This window comes from Prionailurus bengalensis, chromosome A3, assembly GCF_016509475.1.
Source record: "Prionailurus bengalensis isolate Pbe53 chromosome A3, Fcat_Pben_1.1_paternal_pri, whole genome shotgun sequence".
NCBI classification, from domain to species: domain Eukaryota; kingdom Metazoa; phylum Chordata; class Mammalia; order Carnivora; family Felidae; genus Prionailurus; species Prionailurus bengalensis.
Window position 1 is genome coordinate 92,212,529 of NC_057354.1, and position 26,956 is coordinate 92,239,484.

Genomic DNA, 26,956 nt, shown 5'->3' on the forward strand with positions numbered 1-26,956 from the left:
AGGACCTCTCAACTTATGATGAACACTTAAAAAAATAACTTTGCTAAACATTCAGTGAGTCTTTGACTTGGGAGACACCTAACTATTAACTGTGGAAAACTTTAATTTTAAAAATAATTTTTCTCAATATTTTCTTCTGTTCTTCCTTTCTGTACACATCATTTTGCTGTTGGATCCTGGATAGATGTTTTAGTTTTATTATTTCCATCTCTCAGTTTTTAATTCTACTTTCTTGTGATTTTGTCTTCATTTTCAATGCTTTAATTAATGTTTCTCAATTTTCTACTATGATTTCCTTTTTTAAAATAACATCTGTTTTTATTTCCTTTCATTCCATTGAAGTTACTAATTATAGGATCTGTGATAATATAAACATAACTATTAATGATATGTTTTCTTCTCATTTCAGCTTTATGTCTGTTTTCTATGAGCTCTTTGCTATGTTGTTTGTTTTAATCTCTTCTTTCATGGTAGAAGGTTTCTTAGATGTCTGGTGATTGTTGGCTATAGACACACATAGAGGTCTGAGGCAACTCAAAAGCCTACTAGAAGTTGTGTGCATGGGTGGACTTGTCAGTGGTGTATTTACATGTGTGTCTCCTTTGTATGACAAAGTGCTAAGGAAAGTATACCCGCCACCCACCACCTTCTGTGCTGGGGCTGGGATGGTACAGTCACTGGTCTGCAAGGGACAGGGGACCTGAAATTCTCACTACTCCTTATAAAAGCTTTGAAACGTCTTATTTTTAGTCGTTTGCCAAATCCTTCATGCCAAATGGCATGAATCCATTTGGTATTTTTCATGTGGCTTCTAGTTGTCTTACCTGGCCCCTGTCCGCCACAAGGTTAGGTTCCTGCTTTCAGCTACCTACTAAGTTACCCACTTTTACATCTGCTTTCCAATTTTCTTGGTTCCTCTCATCTGCTGTTATTTGGTATCTCATTGTCTTTGTCCTTGTACATTTAAATTTTTTGTCTATTTTTTTCTCAGTATGTTACTAGAAGGGTTTTCCCCCCACAGATAAACATCAGCGTTCAATCTTAATTTTGTTGATAATAAATAAGATAAATACACAGGTACCTCTATAATATGCTAAAGTGGGTGAAATTTAACCATATTCAAATTACACATATTCAGTTATATTGGATACATACAGGTTCCTTGCATCCCACACCTGCATTAAAGAGATTTTGTTGGTGGAAATGTAAATTGGTACAGCCACTATAGAAAAAATATGGAGGTTTCTCAAAAACTTAAAACTATAACTACTTTATGATTCAGCAGTTCCACTCCTGGATATGTATCTGAAAGAAATGAAGTCAGGATCTTTTTTCAGAGTGGCTGCACCAGCTTGCATTCCCACCAACAGTGCAAAAGAGATCCTCTTTCTCCGCATCCTCGCCAACATCTGTTGTTGCCTGAGTTGTTAATGTTAGCCATTCTGACAGGGGTGAGGTGGTATCTCATTGTGGTTTTGATTTGTATTTCCCTGATGATGAGTGATGTTGAGCATTTTTTCATGTGTCGGGTGGCCATCTCAATGTTGTCTTTGGAGAAGTGTCTATTCATGTCTTTTGCCCATTTCTTCACTGGGTTATTTGTTTTTTGGGTGTTGAGTTTGATAATTTCTTTATAGAGTTTGGATACTAACCCTTTATCTGATATGTCATTTGCAAATATCTTCTCCCATTCTGTCATTTGCCTTTTAGTTTTGCTGATTGTTTCCTTCACTGTGTAGAAGGTTTTTATTTTGATGAGGTCCCAGTAGTTCATGTTTGCTTTTGTTTCTCTTGTCTCCAGAGAGGTGTTGAGTAAGAAGTTGCTGTGGCCAAGATCAAAGAAGTTTTTGCCTGCTTTCTCCTTGAGGATTTTGATGGCTTCCTGTCTTACATTCAGGTCTTTCACCCCTTTTGAGTTTATTTTTGTGTATGGTGTAAGAAAGTGGTCCAGGTTCATTCTTCTGCATGTCGCTGTCCAGTTTTCCCAGCACCACTTGCTGAAAGACTGTCTTTATTCCATTGGATATTCTTTCCTGCTTTGTCAAAGATTAGTTGGCCATACGTTTGTGAGTCCATTTCTGGGATCTCTATTCTGTTTCATTGATTTGAGTGTCTGTTCTTGTGCCAGTACCATACTGTCTTGATGATTACAGCTTTGTAGTATAGCTTGAAGTCTGGGATTGTGATGCTTCCTGGTTTGGTTTTCTTTTTCAAGATTGCTTTGGCTATTCGGGTATTTTTCTGGTTCCATACAAATTTTAGGATTATTTGTTCTAGCTCTGTGAAGAATGCTGGTGTTGTTTTGATAGGGATTGCACTGGATATGTAGATTGCTTTGGATAGTATTGACATTTTAACAATATTTGTTCTTCCTACCCAGGAACATGGAATCTTTTTCCATTTTTTTGTGTCTTCTTCAATTTCTTTCATAATGTTTCTATAGTTTTCAGTGTATATATTTTTTACCTCTTTGATTAGATTTATTCCTAGGTTTTTATGGTTTTTGTGCAACTGTAAATGGGATCGATTCCTTGATTTCTCTTTCTGTTGCTTCATTATTGGTGTATAGGAATGCAACTGATTTCTGTGCATTGATTTTTATATCCTGCCACTTTTCTGAATTCATGGATCAGTTCTAGCAGTTTTTTAGTGGAATCTTTTGAGTTTTCCATATAGAGTATCATGTCATCTGCAAAGAGTGAAAATTTGACCTCCTCCCGGCTGATTTGGATGCCTTTTATTTCTTTGTGTTGTCTGATTGCTGAGGCTAAGACTTCCAATACTATGAATAACAGTGGTGAGATTGGACATCCCTGTCTTGTTCCTGACCTTAGCGGGGAAAGCTCTCAGTTTTTCCCCATTAAGGATGATATTAGCGTTGGGTCTCTCATATTTGGCTTTTATGATCTCAAGGTATTATTCTTCTATCCCGACTTTCTTGAGGGTTATTATCAAGAAAGGATGCTGTATTTTGTCAAATGCTATCTCTTCATCTATTGAGAGGATCCTTTCTTTTATTGATGTGATGAATCATATTGACTGTTTTGCAGATATTGAACCAGCCCTGTATCCCAGATATAAATCTCACTTTGTTGCGGTGAATAATTTAAAAAGATTTTTTTAATGTTTTATTTATTTTTGAGACAGAGAGACAGAGCATGATCAGGGGAGGGACAGAGAGAGAGGGAGACACAAAATCTGAAGCAGGCTTCAGGCTTCCAGTTGTCAGCACAGAGCCTGACAGGGGGCCTGATGCAGGGCTCGAACTCACAAACCGTGAGATCATGACCTGAGCTGAAGTTGGACGCTTAAGTGACTGAGCCACCCAGGAACCCCAATAATGTTTTTAATGTATTGTTGGATCCAGTTAGCTAATATCTTGTTGAGGATTTTTTCATCCATGTTCATCAGGGAAATTGATCTATAGTTCTTTTCAGTAGGATTTCTGTCTGGTTTTGGAATCAAGGTAATGCTGGCTTCATAGAAAGAGTTTCAAAATTTTCCTTCCATTTCTATTTTTTGGGAAAGCTTCAAAAGAATAGGTGTTAACTTCTTTAAATGTTTGATAGAATTCCCCTGGAAAGCCATCTGGCCCTGGACTCTTGTTTTTTGGGAGAGTTTTGATTAATAATTTGATTTCTTTACTGGTTATGGATCTGTTCAAGTTTTCTATTTCTTCCTGTTTCAGTTTTAGTAGTTTATATGTTTCTAGGAATTTGTCCATTTCTTCCAGATTTCCCATTTTATTGCCATATAATTTCTCATAATATTCTCTTATTATTGTTTTTATTTCTGCTGTGTTGGTTGTGATCTCTCCTCTTTCATTCTCGATTTTATTTATTTGAGTCCTTTCCTTTTTCTTTTTGATCAAACTGTCTAGTGGTTTATCAATTTTGTTAACTCTTTCAAAGAACCACCTTCAGGTTTCGTTGATCTCTTCTACTGTTTTTTTTTGGTTTAGATAGTATTGATTTCTGCTCTAATCTTTATTATTTCCTGCTGCTTTGGGGTTTTATTTACTGCTCTTTTTCCCACTCTTTAAGGTGTAAGGTTAGGTTGTGTATCTGAGACCTTTCTTCCTTCTTTAGGAAGGCCTGGATTGCTATATACTTTCCTCTTATGACTGCCTTTGTTACGTCCCAGAAGTTTTGGGCTGTGGTGGTACATTTTCATTGGCTTCCATGTACTGTTTAACTTCCTCTTTAACTTCTTGGTTAGCCCATTCATTTTTTAGTAGGATCGTATTCAGTCTCCAAGTATTTGTTATCTTTCCAAATTTTTTCTTGTGGCTGATTTTGAGTTTCGTAGTGTTTTGGTCTGAAAATATGCACAGTATGATCTTGATCTTTTTGTACTTATGGCTGATTTGTGTCCCAGTATATAATCTGTTCTGGAGAACAGTCCATGTCCACTGGAGAAGAATGTGTATTCTGCTGCTTTAGGATGAAATATTCTGAATATATCTGTTAAGTCCATCCAGTCCAGTGTGTCATTGAAAGTCAGTGTTTCCTTGTTGATTTTTTGATTAGATGATCTGTCTAATGTTGTGCTTGGGGTGTTGAAGTTCCCTACTGTTATGGTATTATTATCAATGAGTTCTTTGTTTGTGATTAATTGATTTATATATTTGGGTGCTTACACAATTGGAGCATAAATGCTTACAGTTGTTAGGTCTTCTTGGTGGATAGACCCCTTAATTATGATATAATTCACTTTTTCATCTTTTGTTTCAGTCTTTGTTTTAAAGTCTAGTTGTCTGATATAAGTATGGCTACTCTTGCTTTCTTTTGGTGATCATTAGCATGATAGATGGTTCTCCATTCCCTTACTTTCAATCTGAAGGTGCCTCTAGGTCTAAAGTGGGTCTCTTGTAAACAGCATATAGATGGATGTTGTTTTATTATCCATTCTGTTACCCTATGTCTTTTGACTGGAGCAGTTAGTCCATTGGCATTTAGAGTGAGTACTTAAAGATACGAGTTTATTGCCATTATGTTTCTTGTAGAATTGGAGTTTCTAGTGGTGTTCTCTGGTCCTTTCTAGTCTTTGTTGCTTTTGGTCTTTTTTTCCCCATGTTTTCTATTCTCATAGAGTCCCCCTTTAATATTTCTTGCAGGGCTGGTTTAGTGGTCACAAACTCCTTTAATTTTTGTTTGTCTGGCAATTTTTTATCTCTCCTACTATTTTGAATGACTGCCTTTCTGGATAAAGAATTCTTGGCTGCATATTTTTCCGATTCAGCACATTGAATATATCCTGCCACTCCTTTCTGCCCTTCCACGTTTCTGTGGATAGGTCTGCTGCAAACATGATCTGTCTTCCCTTGTAGGTTAAGCACTTTTTTCCCTTGCTGCTCTCATGTTTCTTTCTTTGCCCGAGTGTTTTGTGAATTTGATGATGATATGCCTTGTTGATGGCTGGTTTTTGTTGAATCTAATGGGAGTCCTCTGTGCTTCCTGGATTTTGATGTCTGTCTTTTCTCAAGTTAGGAGAGTTTTCCACTATGATTAGCTCACATAACCCTTCTACCCCTTTTTCTCTCTCTTCATCTTCTGGAACCCCTATGATTCTGATGTTATTCCTTTTTATTGAGTCACTGATTTCTCTAATTCTTAAATCGTGCTCTTTTGCCTTAGTATTTGTCTTTTTTTTCTGCTTCATTATTCTCCATAAGGTTGTCCTCTATATCGCTGATTTGCTGTCCTGCCTCACGCATCCTTGCTGCCATGGCATCCTTTTGAGATTGCAGCTCAGTTATAAAATTTTTTATTTCATCCTGACTAGCTTTTACTTCTATTGTCTCCGCAGAAAGGGATTATAACCTATTTTCAACTCCAGCTAGTACTCATATTATCATGATTCTAAATTCTGGTTCAGACATATTGCTTATATGTGTGTTGATTAAGTCCCTGGCTGTCATGTCTTCCTGCTCTTTCTTTTGGGGTGAATTCCTTCATTTCATAATTTGAAAGAAGAAAAGGAATTAATAAGGTAAAAAAAAGTTAAAATTAAAAATTAAAAACAAAACACACACACACACAAATCAAGTAAATGATGCTAGATCCTAAGTGTGTTTTGGTCTGGTTGTTGAAAGGAGTTATACATTAGAAAAATAAAGGTGGGGGTAAGAAAAAAAGAAAAAGAATAAAAACGAGAACATTTGAAAATTTGAAAAATGATTACAATGAAGTAGCATAAAATGAAATGATGGAAGTAAAATAGAATTTGAAAATTTACAATAAAGTAAAAAATATAGTAAAAATTTAAAGAAAAATATTTCTAATAAAAATTGAAAATAAAAATAATTTTTTCTGTTTCTGTGTTCAAGAAAAAGGAAAGAAATGAAAAAGAAAATTGAATAGATTGAACAGCAAAAAAACTGAAATGTGATTGAAATTACATTTTTTTTTTTCCTAGAAGTCAAACCATGAAGCACTTTATAGTCTGTGAACTAAGCAGGCAGAGAGACTTGTGGTGTTCCTGAAGAGTGAGGTTGGCCCAGTTGCACGGGGCTTAATGTAATAGCTCTGTTCTCCACCAGATGGCACTGCTTAGCTTACTGGGGCGGATTGTTGTGGCATTTGTAGGTGTGTATGCGCCTGCGTGGGAGGGGTGAAAATGGCGTCACCAAGCTACCCAGTCTGTAGTATCAGAACTGTGTTCTCCTCAATCAGCAATTGTGCAGCCATTCTTTGTCTCTGGCCTCCATCTATTTCCTGCCTTTACACTGTCCTTGATCAAGTCTTCAGGTTGACAGGCAGCACCTCCCTCTTGAGTTTGGTCTCTGATGGGGCTGTGTTTCCCAACTCCTCACTTATGAGGGATTGTGGCTTTGACCCGCTCAGACCTTCTGGGGGAGAGTCTCACCGAGCAATGGCCGGGTGCTGGCTGCACCTAGGAATGTTCGGGAGACTGTGCTCCATGCTGCTGCCAATGTCCAGAGACTGCAGCTGGGTGCCAACCTGCCCCAGAAAAAGTTCATGCGATTGTGTAGCAGCAGTGTTTCAGGGATTATGGAAAATTCCAACACATATCTGGTGCCAGGCTTCACCCTTACTGTCCTTGCTCCAACACCAGTGGATGTGACCATTCTCTGGGGTCTGCTGGGACTTTTTCCCGTGGGGAGGCCGCACTGCCTCTACGAAATGTTCTCCCAGTAGGGGAGCCACCTCTCCCTCTGTGGCCCAAGGACGCCCTGGATTTCACCCTGCTCCTGGGGATTTGCCCTTCCCACTAGAGCACCACCAGGTATCGATCTGGGGAGTTTTAGACTCTGTGTTACTGCTGTTTATAGAGTCTTAATGGAATTTAAAATCTCTCCTTTCTTCTTTCTGCCTTTTTAGTTCAGTCCCCATGGCTGTTTCCCCTTTTCCACTTTCTCTCCAGCTGCTTTTGGCAGGGATGCTTTTCCCATAGTCTCCCCCTGGCTCCATCATCTCTCTGCAAACAAAAACAGCTCCAGCCCTCTGTGGATTCTCTCTCCCCCAGTTTACCTCTCCGCATCAGGTACCTGTTGAGTTCTGTGGTTCAGGTGTGCAGATTGTTGTGTTAATCCTCAAATCAGTTTTCTAGGTGGGCAGGATGCTTTAGTGTTGGTGTGGCTATATTTCATGGATGCAATATGCAAAAAAACTTCCATGCTGTTCTGCCATCTTGGCTCCTCCTCTATTGGCTATTTTTTAAGGTTAAACTCAATGAAATTGACATTTAAAATTTTTGGTGGATTTTTTTTAATTGATGTATAGTTGGCACACAATGTTAGAAAGTGGCATTTTGTAGGTCAAAACTATTAAATAGCAATTTCATATAGCTCTCCTTGTATATGGCACAAAATTTTGATCTGATCTATATAGTAAGATCTTTGTCTGTCCCCAAGAAGTTCTAAGAAGATTTCTTTTATTGTATCTTTAAGTATTGCTACCTTCAGTCAGTTATTTGTAGATTGGATTTACTATCTTCTGTAACAAAAATCCTCCTGTCTTCAATTGCTGTCTTGGATTTTGCCCATTTCTCTTACCGTTAAAGAAAAAATATTTGTAAGGTATATTCAAATTTCTGTTTCAGTTAGTTTCCCTGCCCTTTTTTGTTGTTATTAACTTTTACAGGACCATTTTCATTACAGTTTATAACCTTGTGATCACTTGCTTTATAGAGTATATGTTTTATTTAACATCTGGAGTGCAGAATGTAGATGCTGTCTAAAATTTAGTCATATTTCCTATGGTAATTTACTTCCCAAAATATATTCTCATTTTATTTCTTGTATATAGTGCTGTTGCAAAATATTTTAGCTTAAATTATCGAGTTCTTTCCCACTCCCCATTTACTCTTTTACAAATTGAGGCAGGTCTGTCCTAGCATATGAGGCCATTTTTCTGTTCGCTGTAGGGTGGGAAAGATTTAGAATCCTTCTTCTTAGGCTGGATGCATGGATAATTCAGGTTTATATCTCTAGGTTTCCAGCAGACTGAATTTTAAGAGCAGGAAGCTAAGCAATGTCAAGTTCTAGCAGGGAAGCTGTCTCTTTGCAACTTTGTTTGTTGCCTGGTAAAAATTATATGCCAGAGATGAAAACATATCCGGTTTCTTGTTTGAGTTGGACTTTGCTCTGGCATTTGATAGCCAACTGCAGTTTCTTTCTCCATATCACTGTTGGCTGAGTTGGAAAATATCTTGTCTCATTAGAGGAATGACCCTTCGTTTAATTCATCACACCATGTTTCAGCACAATGTTTCAGGCCAATATGTTAGGGAGAAATTGGGGAGAGAAATATTCCTGTCACTTGTAGACTTTTATTTGGGTGTTTCCAGTCTTGGCAGAGCTGTCACAAATACCATTGACCTAAGGGAAAGTACCCTTTTTGACTGGTCTTATCTCTCCCACTGCCTATCCTTGGAGTCAGACTCAGTCAGAGGTATTGCTTAGGGTAGAAATGGCTTCCTTTAATTTTTTTTTTCTGAAACACTGCACTGCTATGATATGGTGCAGAGTTATTTCCTTCAGTTCTGCTTCATGTGCACCATGTATGATAGAATTCCCTAAAATGTGTGGGGTGAGTTGGCCCCAGATTCAAGTTTCAGGACTTTCTACCCCCATACTCTACATTTTTGTCTTTATAGGGCTAATTGGGGGGTTAGCAGGGTAGTAGAAGGTAGCATATACCAATTCCTCTACCATGTTGCTCCTGGAGCTATCTCTTTGATACCTTTGAATTGGGTATTCTATATCTCTGAAGGGTGAATGGCAACATTCCTAAGCATTTGTAATGGAAACGGTTTGCTGAAAGTGGAAATCACAGTGATGTGACAGATGAGACCACCTCAATCTTGACACATAGAGATAGCTTTTTGGACACTGAGGTTTTATTATGAAATAGTGATTAAGTCACCATTGCATGCATATTTTTGCAATCCATGAAATGACCATGAAATATGTCAAAAATTTCCAGGAAGTCACCATGAAATCAGCACAAAATTTCCATCAAAAATTGGACCACTGTTGAGATTAGAGCTAGAATTGCTGGAGGCATTATATCTGTGCTGCTCTAATTAAATGTTCCTTGTAAGAAGAAAAAGCTTTTATTACTTTTTTAGAGCTAGTTTCATGACTGTATGGCCTAGGCATATGAGATTTGCTTGAGATGAGATGGGAAATTCAGTCTTGTGGGGTCTTGTTGCACTTTGAGTTAGGATCTTGTGACTCTAAGTAAAGAGACCTTTAATAAACTTTAATTTAAAGGACAGAATTTGCCTTATGTATTTATAATCCAATATGACTTGTCTCTTTTTACATCCCCCACACAATCTGTTTTATCCAATATGGGCTTCCTTTAGCATTCCCACACTTGAAACCTACTACTCCTGTGGTTAGGTGTTTGAAGTCCCCATAGTGAGCCAAGACAGACACTTAAAGTTAAGAAAGGGGTAGAGTCACTGGTCCAGCCAGTCATGCTAAGCAATCCACATGTCAAAGCGTTCACTCATCCTTAAATTCAGCTAGAATCACAAATCCCAAACTACGTTAGTCTTAAGTATTAGAGAATACCCAGGAGCTATTTACATTTAAGTTTTTAATGCCATTTATATTCACATTTTGTTAGAAAAATGTTCATTTGAAATGGGTGGTAGTAACCTTTACATGTAAATAAAAAGTATCGAGTACTTTAACATTTTTTAATAATATAAAAATCATCATCAATACAAATAAAATATACATATTCAATATCTAGGGGAAAATATTTTATGGGAGAAAATATTCGCTTTGTATTGCGAGGTAAAAACAAACTGATTTAAAAAATTCATGTAAAGGATTTTTGTAAATCTATTTTTACACATTCTTGCATATTAATTGATAAAATCTGAGAGAATACTTACCAACGAGTTAACAATGCTTTCCATTGTGAGGTGAAATTATAGGTGATTTTAATGCCTTTCTTCTTTTTATTTATTTGTATTTCCAATTTTTTTCTACGTAAACATGTATTACCTGTGTTCCAAGTATAAACAGAAGAGAAAATTACATATAATATATATATTTTAAAGCATTTCTAATTTAACTCTACTTGCTGCTAGCAATTTCATATCATTTGGCTTGGCTCACTGAGCTTCTCAAATGATACCAGGCTGTTTATATTAGAGAGTACTACAAATTGGGTAACCAACAATCTCCTAGAGAGAGCTCATAAAATGACATGGTTGGATGGAAACCTGAACAGATGGGCTAACTCTACCATGTGCTATATTAACCCTGCTGTTCTCAGACTCGTGGCCAATAGCACATTGAAAAAGTACAATTCTAAAAATAAGTTGGTGAAATAGAAGATGGTTAAGCATTTTAATCTATGAGTTGGGACTCAGTGGACAGGCACTTGTTGAAATGTTTCACTCTTATTAAGGCCATTTTTTTTTATGACTGTGAAAATACTTGTGCTTCAGAGGAGTTCTGGAAAGATGAACTCTAATGGGGGCTTAGGGAACAGTAACCCAGCATGTTTCCAAGCAGTTTGACTGGAGTCAGTATATTACACTGAAACCAGTATAAGTGGTGTCTCATTATGTATATGATGATGATAAGCAAAGGGAGAGTGAAGTTGTAATTGGCTAAATAAAAAGAATAGGATGTTTCCTGATCTTCTGCATGTTCTAATCACTGGATGGAAATCAGTGGAAAAAATGCACACAGTACTGTAAAAAAAAAATTCTGTTGCCTCTAGAGAGGTCAGAGTCTACTCTCAAATTATATACCTGAATTATATGTGGAAAAAAAGAGTTTAAAGACATGCATTGTCAGAATTTAAACATAAAACTCTAAGTAAGAACATAAATCTACAACTTTTGTAAATATTCTTATTATATAACTCGGTGGTGGTCTAATCAATGTCAACAGGGTCCTAAAGGGTCATTTAGTAGCATAGTAACAATAGAAGAAAGGACGGTAATTTCATTTTGAGCAGGGAGTGAGTATAGAGACTGTGTTGTCAGAATGTCTGGTTTCTTGTCACAAATATGTCATGAGGAAGATTTATAACCTTGAAAAAATACTGCTTATATTCTATGAGATAGTGTCCTTTTATTAAAAAAAAAAGCTAAATAGATGAAATTCAAAATCCTTCCCAATGTTATGATTCTACAAAAAAAACATACATGTTAGAAGTAGTGACTTCAAATTGAAATTGTCTAGAAGGAGCTTGTCTCCCAGAAGATGATACTGTGATGATATGATATCCACAAGCTGGTTTCTTAAAGGCATTCTGCAAATTTTATGTTTAGTCCAATAAAATAAAGTAAGTTGGTAGGTTGGGCTAGAGAACCTCTTATTTGAAGTGTAGCTAAAGAATGGTCTTCTTTTAGTCACACTTTGTGTTTAGTCATGGCTGAAGACCTGTGTGGGCTTCAAGTCCCAAACTCTGATTAATGATTCAGCTCTATCCAACTCACTTCTACTTTTCCCTACCAGAAACCAGACTATCTTCAAATGACTAATCTGACATTGCCATTGGTGAGAAACCAGTGAGTGTTATCTGGAATGTATTGAAAGACTAAATTCTTTATTTAACCCCAAATCAAAAGCATAAGCACAGCCACATTAGGATAAAACAATACCAGAAACTAATTCAAGTTTTCTTAGAAGAGTTGAGCTGAAAACCAGAGCTTTCCAGATTGTTCTTGGGAACTAGTTTTAGATGAGCTTCCAAACATGAAGTCTATTATTCTAAAGAATTTCAAAACTGCTATTTTATGACTATAAGGATTTAGTTGGTAACTGGAAAACTGATTGAGTTGCCTAAAGAAACTCCGTGGGTTGATATACAAAAACAACACCATATATAATAGTTATAATAATGTTTAAATATTAGCTGTTAATAACAAATTAATACCATCCTCATGAATGCTTGATATGAAGGATGTAATAGAATAGAGAAATAACTATGAGAAATACTAGAGAATAAAAAAATAATCTTTGGAAATAAAATTAAAAGTATTTATTGGTACTAAAAATAACAGAGATGGCATCATTGAGCCTAAGGTATACACAAAAGGAGATCTTTGAAGGCTAGAGAAAGCCGACTCAGTGATATGGTAAGGAAGGAAATTCTGTTTTTATTGCATACTCCAATGTGGTAGAGAATGCCATTGATTTATAAGGTGGATTGGATGGGGGGTGGTCAAGAAATGAAAACCTCCCCTGGAAGGTGTTGGTGATGTTAGTGAGAGATGAAAAGAGGTTTACAGATCATAGAAGAAGAGGGTTTTGCTTGAATATATCTCTAGCAGAGGAGTGACACATCTTTTCAGAAAGGAATGAACCAGCTGCTGATAATAGAGCAATGTTAAGAATTTTCCTTAAATTATATATCTTTAAAAGATCAAAAGAAGGAAAAGCTAGCAAAATCTGTCACTGGACATTTCACAATGAAAAGACAGAAGATAATGACTGAGTGGGGAAATCATAAAACACTGAGAGATGAATTAACACTTGAATCTAGAATAGGCCAATAGATTCTACAAATTCTTATCAGCAAGATGAACACTGTGAAGGACACAGTTATGAGGAAACATCCTAAATTTAATAGGGGAACATATCTAAATCTCCAATTATACTATTCATTTGATGACACCAAATGACATTTTCCCCATTCTGTTAACTGGAAGTTTTAAGTAAAAGTCCTGGATAAAGTCATTATCTAGACATATCTTTATTTCAAGAAATTCATCCAACTATTAGTTGCTTCAGCAGTAACTATGAGCGTGAGACTGACACTAATTCCTTTGACTGATAGGAATACTAGGATTACACTTTTACTGTCAAATATTTAAGGGACAGTGACATTTCTAAAATCTTTTCCATTCAACCAAATCTTGTCTGGTACTCCTGACAATTACTTATCATTTCCTGAACACTTTGTCTGTGCTAAGCAGTTTGCATATGGCTGTCAAATCCTACAATTATTTACAAATTAAATAATTAAACAGTAGGGAGGTTAAATGACTTCTTTGAGTCATACAGATAGAAAATTCAAAACAGAGATTCAAACTCAGCTTGATACTGAAACACCTGTTCTGTCCACTTCACCTGGTTCTATTGCCATGCCCAAGCTGTGTAAAGGATTGATAGCAGATATGGGATCCCTTCCCCAATCTTCTACTTAAGTTTTAGTAGGGAGACAAAGCAACCCAAATTTCTACTTCTAAGGGTTTTAACAGTCTTGCCCTTGAAGAGACCTGAGGTAAGATAGTGAAAAATGTTTAGGTCCTTACTTTCCTTCTTAGAGTTTTGTTTCCTCCTTCCAATCCTATGTTTCAGTTATCCCCAAGGACTTGCTCTCTCCAGTAACTGCTTAGCTGGAAAGTAACCAGGAATTTGGATTTTATGCTGCTAAACACAGTGTGTTTTACTTTACAGAATTTCTGAAGTCCTAAATCATTCCAAACAACAAAGGGGAGGGGTACCTGGGTGGCATAGTGGGTTAAACGTCTGACTTTGGCTCAGGTCATGATCTCAGTGTTTGTGAGTTCAAGCCTCACATCAGACTCTGTGCTGGCAGTCAGAAGCCTGCTTCAAATTCTCTGTCTCCCTCTTTCTCTCTGTCCCTACCTTGCTCGCACTCTCTCTCTCTCTCTTTCTCAAAAATAAATAAATAAACATTAAAAATGTTTAATTTGGGGACACCTGGGTGGCTTAGTAGGCTGAGCATCTGGCTTTGGCTCAGGTCATGATCTCATGGTTTGTGAGTTCGAGCACCTCATCAAGTTCACTGCTGTCAGTGCAGAGCCCGCTTCAGATCCTCTGTCCCCCTGTCTCTCTGCCCCTCCTCCACTCTCTCTCTCTCTCTCTCTTAAAAATAAAAATAAACACTTAAAAAAAAAGATGAAAAAAGAACTCCAAAGGGGAAACCCAAGGGTAAAAGTCCTGGTTTCGGAGGAAGGGGTACTTTGAGGCAGAGGAATTTTCCCAGAACTCTTTAAATAACACCATGGAAGTCATCAGTTGGGTAAATACAACATTGACTCAGTTCTTAGATTATATACAAGGCATCTTTTTTTCACCCTTGAAAACCCTTCAAACCTTGTGATTGTTTGTTTTTTCCCAGAGCACATCCTCTTTATAACTTAAAAAAATGACTTGCTGTGTTGTGTGTCTATGTCCTCTTTGAAGGTATTTTCAGTTGATGTACTGACCCAGGAGAAGAGGTAGAAGCTTTTATCCTCTACATCAATTAAACTAGGAAAACGGAAGGTTTTTGAAGCAAGACAATTTCTAGAGAGGTCCCTTAGCAATTAAAGGATGACCAAAGAAAGACAATTTTAAAACAGAAGTTACTTGTTCTCCATCTGTATCCCATGAAACTCCATACCTTAAAAATCCTTGCAAACAGTCCAGTTTATATAAAGGTGCACAACAAAAACACAATTTCAAAATTATTTAAACATTCACCCAGAATTTTTGTCCTCATTATGAGTACTTTTGTCTTTCCAAATAACTAGATTGGCTACACATCTTTGTTTGGAATAAATATGGATGGAATGGAGACAGATTCTGGAATTTTTAAAAATTTAGTTTTTATGCTTTGACTCACTTATAAACGTTTATAGTTTTTCCAATATACATGTTCATGTTTCACTATCTTGCCAAGAACTCCATAAGAAAAAATTGGAGGCTTAAATGCTAAACAAAGAATACCAATGGAAAATTACTAAAGAAATTTATTTTCATCTTTCTGTATCTTTTCAGTCTCCCCAAATCCTGCACCTGTGAGAGAGATTTTGGACAAAGTGTTTGGAGCCATTTGGGGATTTCCTCAGATCTAACATTTTGTTGGCTGTGATTTGTACCCCATTATGTGCTACAGTGCACTTTATTTCCCACATTTGGCACTTTTAGTGATAATTCCTCCAAACAGACACAGGGAGCCATGCTTGATATTCTTTAAAGGGAACAAATAGATGAGCTAATTGTTTTAAATGCCTCCAATGAGATAAGTGGCAGGATGTTGGAATTGATCATCTAATTACCTATTTGCTATTGCAGAGAGGAGGAAAATCCAGCCATAATTAATGTTTAGGGAATGCAAAAGTTGTCATCTTAAATCAAGGTAAAATATAATAATCACATTGAGGTCTTATTACAGAAAAAGACAAACAATTTGTTAGATGGTAGGGGATTGGCTGCTTAGTTTTGCAGCTAATTGAGTGCTGGCATCTGTGGTATGGTATTACCAAAGAATTAGTCTGGAATTTAGTTCTGATTTATCTGCATTTGCATTTACAGAACTTTGGGCGCCATTTCACCTGATGTCTAGAGTGGAATGGCTATAGATCCTCAGTCCAGGGCCAGCCACTCATCCATCAAGCATGCCCTTTTATTTGCCAGAAAGGGGCAATGGCAAAGTAAACAATCTATGACTTTAGTGATAAGAAACGTATGAACATATCTTATGGGTTATACATGAGGAAAGTATCTTTGAGATATATACAGGCCTGCAGAACAACATACCTTCATTTCTAGTGTATATGTTATTTGTTCCAGGAATAGCCATACTGTGCTCAATTTAGGGGAAAGATAAAGTTGTCACCGAACAGGGAGAAGTTTAGAAAGTAAATGGTTTCTTCAATTTCTTACTTTTTTTTTTTTGCCAATTATCCTGACAAATACGGTGAATCAGCTGGCTCATGTGCTAGGCACATGTTAAGTAAGAAGGCTATTACTATACACTTGAAATACTCACTGCTCTTTTGTCTTGGAAAAAACTCTTTAGTTCCCAACCCAGCACTAAACCACTAAAGTGGAAGTACTTTCCCTCAGGCACACCTTTGCTCACTCCTAGAATGATCTGGATGTGGTATAGAAAGCAAGTAGCCAAAGGGTATCTCTGACATGTAAGTTTCTGCACACAGGCAAAGTTGACGTATTTGAATGTGGATCCACGCAACCTGTGAAAGCAGGGAGACCATGTAATATAGCATCAAGGTCTCAACACTCTGAAAGCTAAAGAAGTACAGATTTATTAATTCCCAAGGATAAGGGCAGTCTCTGGTACACTGGAATGTATGACCACATTAGATAGGACATTACATTAGAATTGAGAGCAATGATGAAGTATTTATTTGTCCTTCCCTGTCTTCTTTCTTGCACGTAACTCCCTAGGATGAACTTGAGAACCTTGAAGAGGATGGATATGGTAGAATGGAGTTTGAATTTTAGAGATCTTTGGTTCTAGCCATCTGTCAATGTCTTAACTTGGATATGTTTGGCATACCAAGGCTTGGAGATATATACTAGGGAATGGAAAGGGATAGGGAGAGCAGGACTTAGGTGATGGGACAAACATCTTGTAGTTATATGACAACTGTAAATGCATCCGTAGGACAGCTAAATTGGGTCCTATTTTGTCAGCAGGTTATGATATTTGTGGGGATAAGTTTCTACAGACAGAGACAGTTCATTCAGCAACTTCATCTGTGGGAGCATCTGGCTTATGTTCTCCAAAATCTTGCAAAGTGGCAAAACTCTCAAAATGTGGTTTTGGCTATAGCAGATGGAATCTGGTATTAGTGGGGGTTTAGGTTTATTATGAGAGCAGGATAGGTTTATCCAGAACTTCAAATTGCAATAAGGCTGCAAATCAAGTTGAAAACATCTGTTGTGAAGTGACTAGGAATTGGTAGAGGCAAAGATTGAGATTCATTTCTAATGCTAAGATAGGCTACAAAATCTTGTAGCTTTTCCAATTTGATAGTGGGACCTGTTCATGGTTTTTAAAAAATGTTGAAGATGTGGGAAATATATGATATGATTAGGTGTCCCATTGACATTCTAGAAAGACATGTCATGTGTTTACTCTGGGACTTTAATTTCTATCTTTTTAAAGTTAAAATAAGTACCATTGAAATACAATAAATTTAATGATTTTCCTAAGGAAAATAATAAGATGCTTTTAAATAGTTGTAAAATCAATCGCAGATGCCAAGTGATTATCAATAAGTTGGCTAATGGTTTGAATATTTATTTTTGCCCAATTTGCCTTCAGAAAAATCATATAAAGTCAGAGAAATAATTTTATTATGTGGTCACAAACATGTGGTTGAACAAGAAAAGCAGGCCCATTTGGTTAAAAATAATTAGACAGGGCGCCTGGGTGGCGCAGTCGGTTAAGCGTCCGACTTCAGCTCAGGTCATGATGTCGCGGTCCGTGAGTTCGAGCCCCGCGTCGGGCTCTGGGCTGATGGCTCAGAGCCTGGAGCCTGTTTCCGATTCTGTGTCTCCCTCTTTCTCTGCCCCTCCCCCATTCATGCTCTGTCTCTCTCTGTCCCAAAAATAAATAAACGTTGAAAAAAAAAATTAAAAAAAAAATAATTAGAAAATAAAATTCTGAAAAATACACATTAATGCTGAAAAGTTTTGAAATATACTATTTACTTCCCCAAGGTGAATATTTGAAAAATCTATAAATTAAAACTTAATAATTTCTAAAATTCTACAAAGTCACCACTGAGAGATGTGGAAGATTGTTCTTGGCCCCACCTCTAATTCCAACGAGTAAAAAGCCAATAAAAGGACATGAAAAGCCATATAGCTGTCATTCTGTGCAATTTTAAAATATTATTTAATTAAGGCAAGAACACAACATGAGATCTACTCTGTGTACAAATTTTTAAGTGTATTATACGTTATGGACTTTAGGTACAAGTTGTATGGCAGATCCCTAGAACTTATTTATCTTAACTAAAATTTTATGCCCATTGTTTAATAATTCTTCATTTCCTCCTCCTCCCAGCCTCTGGCAACCACCATTCCACTCTTTAATTTTATGAATTTGCCTATTTTAGATAGCTCATATAAGTGGAATAATGTAGTATCTGTCTTTCTTTGAATGGCTTATTTCACTTGGTATGATGATCTCTAGGTTCATACATGTTGTTGCTTATAACAGAACTTAATTCTTTTTTAGGGCCCAATAGTATTCCATTGCATATATTTACCACATTTTCTTCACTCATTCAGCTGTTGATGAATTTTTTAGGTTATTTCCACATCGTGACTAATTTGCAATGAACATGGGAGTGCTAATATCGCTTCAAGATCCTGATTTTAATTCTTTTGTGTATATACCCAGAAGTAGGATTGCTAACCATATGAGAATTGTATTTATTTTTTATTTTTTTAATGTTTATTTATTTTTAAGAGACAGAGAGAGAGAGACAGAGCACAAGCAGGGGAGGGGTAGAGAGGGGGAGACACAGAATCTGAAGGAGGCTCCAGGCTCTGAGCTGTCAGGACAGAGCCTGATGTGGGGTTTGAACTCACGGACTGTGAGATCATGATCTGAGCTGAAGTCGGATGTTCAACTGACTGAGCCACCCAGGCACCCTGAGAATTGTATTTTTTAATTTTTTGAGTACACTTTCCATAGTGAATGTACCATTTTGCATTTCCACAAACAGTGTCAAAGGGTTCCAATTTCTCTTTCTCTCACCAACACTTGTTACCTCGTGTCTTTAAAAATAAGTATCCTAACAGATAGGAAGTGATACCTCACAGTGATTGTGATTAGCATTTCCCTGATGATTGGCAATGTCTTCTGACAGAGGAGTTTAATCCATTTACATTTAAAGTAATTACTGATAGAGAAGGATTTGCTCTTGTTATTTTGGCAGTTGTGTTCTGTTATTTTTGTAATTCTTTTGTCTGTCTTTTCTTCTCTTTCTGCCTTCTTTTGTATTTTGTTGATCTTTTGTACTGATATGCTTGGATTCTTCTCTCTATTTGTTCTGTGTAATTTCTATAACTACTAAAAGGTCTATGGATACTAAAATGAGCTAGCTGTAATCATAGTGGGGATTTGAAACATCTGTGAATAAATGGAAGATTTGGTAAATCCATGGGGCTACATGGGGTCTTTGTGGTCAAAACAACTACATAAAGTGCTGACCTCCTCTCTAGGGCTCAGGAAAAATTGCTCTTGAGGTCTGCAGGTTTTGAGCATTGAGAAGGTCACCTCAGATTGCCAGATATGAAGAATTACTGAGGAAATGCTTTTTACCTTGAGATCATTATAATTAAGGACATAAAAAATGAAGATAATAAAAAAATCCTTGTATTAATATTTTCTCTTAACCTTAGGTATATATTCAGTACTTAAAATGTAACAATTAAGAACATTTTGGTATATTAGACTACCTACAAGATTAACTTTTTGATACCAATCTAAAATAGATACTTGAGTAGTTGATTTAGACCAGAGATTTTAAATCAAAAGGTATATGGCACTTTTACTAATGCAAATAATGTTGAACTGTTAAGAGAAATGAAGTCATTATATTTATAAGCTTAACTGGCGAGATTTATAAAAATTACTTGAGTATGTGGGGAAGCTTTTCTTTGGTAGATAGGCAATTTGAAATGTTTAAAGGAACTTAATTAAGTTTAAAGTATTCTAAAAGGTGACTTTCAAAATTTAGTAGATTTATGAAAAGAATAAGAGTTTTTTTCTTTAATTTTATTTTTTATTTTTTAAAATTTACATCCAAATTATTTATCATATTGTGCAATAATGATTTCAGGACTAGATTCAGACTAGATTCCTTAATGCCCCTTACCCATTTAGCCCATCCCCCCTCCCACAACCCCTCCAGTAACCTTCAGTTTGTTCTTCATATTTATGAATCTCTTCTGTTTTGTCCCCTTCCCTGTTTTTATATTATTTTTGTTTCCCATCCCTTATGTTCATCTGTTTTGTGTCTAAAAGTCCTCATATGAGTGAAGTCATATGATTTTTGTCTTCTCTGACTAATTTCACTTAGCATAATACCCTCCAGTTCTATCCATGTAGTTGCAAATGGCAAGATTTCATTCTTTTTGATTGCCGAGTAATATATATATATATATATATATATATATATATATATATATACACACACACCACCACCACTTCTTCTTTATCCATTCATCCATCAGTGGACATTTGGGCTCTTTCCATACTTTGGCTATTTGGCTATTGTTGATAGTGCTGCTATAAACATGTGGGTGCATATGCCCCTTTGGAACAGCACACCTGTATCCCTTGGATAAATGCCTTGTAATGCAATTGCTGGGTCATAGGTAGTTCTATTTTTAGTTTTTTGAGGAACCTCAATACTTTTTTCCAGAGTGGCTGCACCAGCTTGCATTCCCACCAACATTGCAAAAGAGATCCTCTTTCTCTGCATCCTGGCCAACATCTGTTGTTGCCTGAGTTATAAATGTTAGCCATTCTGACAGGGGTGAGGTGGTATCTCATTGTGGTTTTGATTTGTATTTCCCTGATGATGAGTGATGTTGAGCATTTTTTCATGTGTCAGGTGGCCATCTCAATGTTGTCTTTGGAAAAGTGTCTATTCATGCCATTTGCCCATTTCTTCAATGGGTTGTTTTTTGGGTGTTGAATTTGATAAGTTCTTTATAGAGTTTGGATACTAATCCTTTATCTGATATGTCATTTGCAAATATCTTCTCCCATTCTGTCGTTTGCCTTTTAGTTTTGCTGATTGTTTCCTTTGCTGTGCAGAAGGTTTTTATTTTGATGAGGTCCCAATAGTTCATGTTTGCTTTTGTTTCCCTTGCCTCCAGAGAAGTGTTGAGTAAGAAGTTGCTGTGGCCAAGATCAAAGAGGTTTTTGCCTGCTTTCTCCTTGAGGAATTTGATGGCTTCCTGTCTTACATTCAGGTCTTTCACCCCTTTTGAGTTTATTTTTGTGTATGGTGTAAGAAAGTGGTCCAGGTTCATTCTTCTGCATGTCACTGTCCATTCTGTTAACCTGTATCTTTTGATTGGAGCATTGAGTCCATTGACGTTTCAAGTGAGTACTAAAAAATATTAATTTATTGCCATTACGATGCTTGTAGGTTGGAGTTTCTGGTGGTGTTTTCTGGTCCTTTCTAATCTTTGTTGCTTTTGGTATTTATTATATACAAAAATTTTAATAGTGTCCCCTTAAAATTTCTTGCAGGGCTAGTTTAGTGGTCACAAACTCCTTTAATATTTGTGTGTCTGGGAAATTTTTATCTCTCCTTCTATTTTGAATGACAGCCTTGCTGGATAAAGAATTCTTGGCTGCATATTTTTCTGATGCAGCACATTGAATATACCCTGCCACTCCCTCTGGCCTGACAAGTTTCTGTGGATACATCTGCTGCAAACCTAATCTGTCTTCCCTTGTAGGTTAGGGACTTTTTTTCCCTTGCTGCTTTCATGATTCTCTCTTTGCCTGAGCATTTTGTGAATTTAACTATGATATGCCTTGTTGATGGTCGGGTTTGTTGAATCTAATGGGAGTCCTCTGTACTTCCTGGATTTTGATATCTGTGTCTTTCCCCAGGTTAGGAAAGTTTTCCACTATGATTTGCTCACATAACCCTTCCACCCCTATTTCTCTCTCTTCCTCTTCCAGGACGCTATGATTCTGAGGTAGTTCCTTTTTAATGAGTCACTGATTTCTTTAATTCTTAAATCGTGCTCTTTTGCCTTAGTATTTGTCTTTTTTTCTTCTTCATTATTCTCTGTAAGTTTGTCTTCTATATCACTGATCCTATGTTCCACCTCATCCATCCTTGCCACTGTGGCATCCATCCGTGATTGCAGCTCAGTTATAGCATTTTTAATTTAATTCTATTTTTTGCTTCTTTTATCTCTGCAGAAAGGGATTCTAATCTATTTTTGACTCCAGCTAGTATTCTTATTATCGTGATTCTATATTCTGGTTCAGATATCTTGTTTGTATCTGTGTTGGTTAAATCCCTGGGTGTCTTTCTTTGTGCTCCTTCTTTTGGGGTGAATTCCTTCGTTTTGTCATTTTGAAGGGAGAAAAGGAATTAATGAGGTAGAAAAAATTAAAATGAAAAAATATTAAATTAAAAATACACACACGCGAAAAGATTGAATAAATGATGCTAGATTCTAGGTGTGTTTTGATCTGGGTGTTGAAAGTCGTTTGACAGATTAGAGAAAAAAGGGGGGGGGGAAGGAAATCGTTTGAGAATTTGAAGAAATGAATACAGTGATGTATACTAAAATGAGATGATGGGAGTAAAATAAAATTTGAAAAAATTTACACAAAAGTAAAGAATATGGTAGAAAAAGTTAAATAAAAATATATTTAATAAAAATTAAATATACAAATGAAGTTTTTCTCTTTATTCAAGAAAAAGCAAAGAAACAAAAAAGGGAAAAAAACAAAAGGAAATCGTTTGAAAATTTGAAAAAGTGAATACACTGTAGTAGACTAAAAGAAAATGATAGATGTAAAATAGAATTTGAAAAAATTTACATAAAAGCAAAAAATATAGTAAAAAAATTAAAGAATATTTTAATAGAAATTGAAAGTAAAAATGAAGTTTTTCTATTTCTGCATTCAAGAAAAAGAAATAAAAAAGGGAAAAAAAGACTAAAACACAAAAACTTTTGAAAATTTGAAAAAGTGAATATGCTGAAGTAGACTAAAATAAAATGATGGAAATAAAATAGAATTTGAAAAGAAATTACACAAGTAAAAAATATAGTAAAAAATTAAGGAAAAATATTTTTAAGAAAAATTGAAAATAAAAATGAATTTTTTCTCTTTCTGTTCAAGAAAAAGATAAGATGTGAAAAAGAGAAAAAAAAAGAAAGAAAATTGAATAATGGACCTGCTAACAGATTGACATAGGACTGAAATTACTTCGTTTTCCCCTAGAAGTCAGACTATGAAGCGCTTTATAGTCCATAAGCTAGATAGGCAGTGAGACTTGTGTTCTTGAAGAGAGAGGTTGGCCCAGCTGGGTGGGGCTCAGTGCAATGTCTCCGTTCTCCACTAGATGGCGCTGCTAGCCTCCTGGGGTGGAGTATTGTGGAGCTCATAGCTGCGTATGCGCATGTGTGGGAGTGGTGAAAATGGAGTCACATAGCTACCCAGCCTCTAGTATCAGAACTCTGTTCTCCCCAATCAGCAACTGTGCACCCGTCCTCTGTCTTCAGCTTTAGTCCACTGGCCACTTTTTCACTCTCCATGACCAAACCCCAGGCAGTACCTCTCTCCTGAGTTTTGTCCCAGATGCGGCTGTTTTCCCCGGCCCCTTACTTCTGAAGGACTGTGGCTTTGACCTGTTCTGCCCCTCTGTGGGAGGGTCTCACAGAGCAATGGTCAAATGTCGGCTGCACCCAGCAGCGCTTGCTGGACCCTGCTGCTGTTGGTACCCCGAGACTGCAGCCATGTGCCAGCCCACCCCAGAAAAAGTTCTCGAGATAGTGTAGCAGCAGCTTTTCAGGGATTATGGAAAATTACAATATACATCTGGCACCGGGCTTCACCCTTAACGACCTTGCCCCAGCATCAGCAAATGTGGCCACCTTCTGGGGTCTGCTGGGACCAGGTGGCTTCAATAGTCTCTACCAAATGTCCTTCCAGCAGTGGAACCGTTTTTCCCTGTGTGGCCCAAGAAGCTCCCGGATCCCACTCTGTCCCTGGGGATTCTCCCTTCCCACCAGAGTACTGTCAGGTATCGAGCTGCAGAGTTGCAGCCTTTGCACTCCCCTTGTTTGCAGTCTTAATGGAATTTAAACCCTGTCCTTTCTCCTTTCTCCCTTTTTATTTTATTCCATGTGACTGTTTCCAATTTTCCACTTTCTCTCCAGCTGCTTTTGGGGAGGGGTGCTTTTCCCGTATTCCACTCCCTCATCTCTCCACCCGTGAAAACATGTCCCTTCCCGTGGCTTCTCACTCCCCAAGTTCACCTCTCTGTGCCACGTACCTGCTGAATTCTGTGGTTCAGGTTGTGCAGATTGTTGTGTTAATCCTCCAATCAGTTTTCTAGGTGTGCAGGATGGTTTAGTGTTGGTCTGGCTGTATATCACGGACATGAGATACACAAAAAACCTCCATGCTGTTCTGTCGTCTTGGTTCCTTGAAAAGAATAAGATTTTAAGGTTTATTTTATTTTATTTTAATAAAATGTTTATTGATTTATAGAGATAGAGAGCAGGGGAGGAGCAGAGAGAGAGAGAATCCCAAGCAGGCTCCATGTTGCGAGTGCAGATCCTGATATAGTGTTCAATCTCACAAACTGTGAGATCATGACCTGAGCCAAAACAAGAGTCAGATGCTTAACCAACTGAGCCATCCAGTAGCCTCTAAGGTGTGTTTTATTTTAATTAATTAATTAAATAAGTAATTTATTTATTTTTAAGTTTACTTTTGAGAGGTATAGTGTGAGTGTGGTAGGGGCAGAGAGAAAAGGAGAGAGAGAGAGAGAGAGAGAATCCAAGCAGACTGTCAACACAGAGCCCACTACAGGGCTTGAACTCACGAAATGGTGAGACACAACCTGAGTTGAAACCAAGAGTCTGATCCTTAACCCACTGAACCACCCAGGCACCCCTGTAAGGTGTATTTTAAAGTGTAAGGGCAAACTATGTTTTTTAAATTTGTAACTTTATATAATTGAATTTCAATATTAAAAAAAATCAAGCAGCCCAAATCTTCCCCCCACCGTGCATTAAAGTTACTCTGAAAGATACCAAAGAATTCATGTAGGTGGATGAGAGAATAAACACCTTGAAAATGTATTAAAATAAAAAGGCAAGATAATGATGCACTAGGTGTCCCAATGATAGTTGATAGCCAAATAAATCATCCAGACAGTAAAACTGTGGGTTTAGCTAAAAGACAGTTCACTGTGTCTGAATTGTTCTGGTAAAACTGAATTAAAATGTATTAAATGATCCCCAGCCTCATCCTCATGAATTGGGTTAAAAAGATCTTTAAAATTTGCAAAATGTGGTGGTGATAGAGACAGAGGTGACTTATCAATAATGCTTCATTTAAAAATGAGATGTTCTCTTATGTGAAAGTTTCTGAAAATGTTATCCTTCCTTTAATGTGAAGACGTCAGTGTGTTGTATTGATTTATGGTTTTGTATTTATTGTTCGTTAAGTGTGGAAATGTGCCCCTTGACTGAACAATGTTTCTTGCTCAGTACTGAAAAATGACCTCATTCGTTTGTAAAGATTAGTCACATTTTAATGGGGACACATTCAACGTTTGTACAAGAACTCCCGAATCTTCTCAAAGCATTATCATCACACATGGGTGAATTTCAATTACCAATGATGCCGCTAATTCAGTGTTCTTCTTATATTATGATCACAGATGAAGGTGAGTTTTAGATGGCTAGTGACTAAAGGCATTGAAGCAACTGATGTCGTTTCCTTTCCTTTTGTGTCTTTTTTGCTCCTAATTGTTGCTGCCCCTAATAAGCAAGATGTGTTATTTCAAAATATGCTAAGCTTTGAAAATGTAAGACCATTTCTCTAAGTGACTAAGTTAATGCATCATCATTGTTTCCTATTTGGTGCACGAGGAACAAACAGAACCAGAGTCTGAAGTTAAACCTTAGGGAAAGAAAACAGACTTATCTCTCTGATGGAAAAGAGAAGGTGTGAGATTTGCACCCAGAACAAAAAGAACTCTTGAGTTATACTTGGCAAATGGCTGCTGGAGAAGCAGAGTTTCCTGAGCACATGGACTGAAGATTCTTTCCTTTTCATTTCTGGTAGCAAGAGCTTGGAAGAAGATGCTTTTAAATGTTATTGCATATATGGCAGGGGGAGCAGATCAAGGAAAGTCTTTAGAATCCATTAAGTTGCTCTTAAAGCCTCTCACATTACTTACCTGGAAAGTTATTTCTTCCAATGTAAACAAGAGATAAAAATATCCATCTTGCACTGTTGTGTGGAGTGCTGATCACAATGCTGATACAGAGTAAGGACTCAATAAAAAGAAAGGATTTTGAATGTTAATGTGATAAGTTAAAATCTACACAGACAAATAAGAAGCCACAAACTCTTCCCTGAGATTCATTTTCCTCATTTGTAAGTCAGGTATAATGACCCTAATCTGTGCCTTATAGTGAGGATTAAATCAAGAGAACATATGAAAATGCCTCACACAGAGCCTGGTTCATCATAGGCACTAAATGAAGCTCTTTTCCCCCCTCATCGTCTTTACTTACAGATTTGGGAAATAAATGCTTTCTTAGTGCTTTGGTACTTGTGTTTTAAATTAAGAAATTTAGGAAACATTTTTAACAGTACTTTATTACAACAATATTTTCTGAAGTACTGGGTTGTATTGAAAGGTCTACATTCTGTAGTATATTAAATTAGGAATCAAGTGGCTCAGAAATTCAGGATATGATTTTCTTTGGGGGAAACAATTGCATCTTTAGAATAGAAGAATAAAAAACATGAGGCAAATATAGTCCATCATCGGTCAATTAGTAGAGTTCCCAGTCTTGGGCAACATGATCTGGAGGACAGGGGTGTTGGCTGACCACCTCCTGAAAAAGCCATTGGAATCACCTGCTGATCAGCCAAACCATGTTTATTAAGCCCATTGTAATAAGGGAGTGCTTTCTTGACAGAGTTTTATTAGTATCCAATTGGGG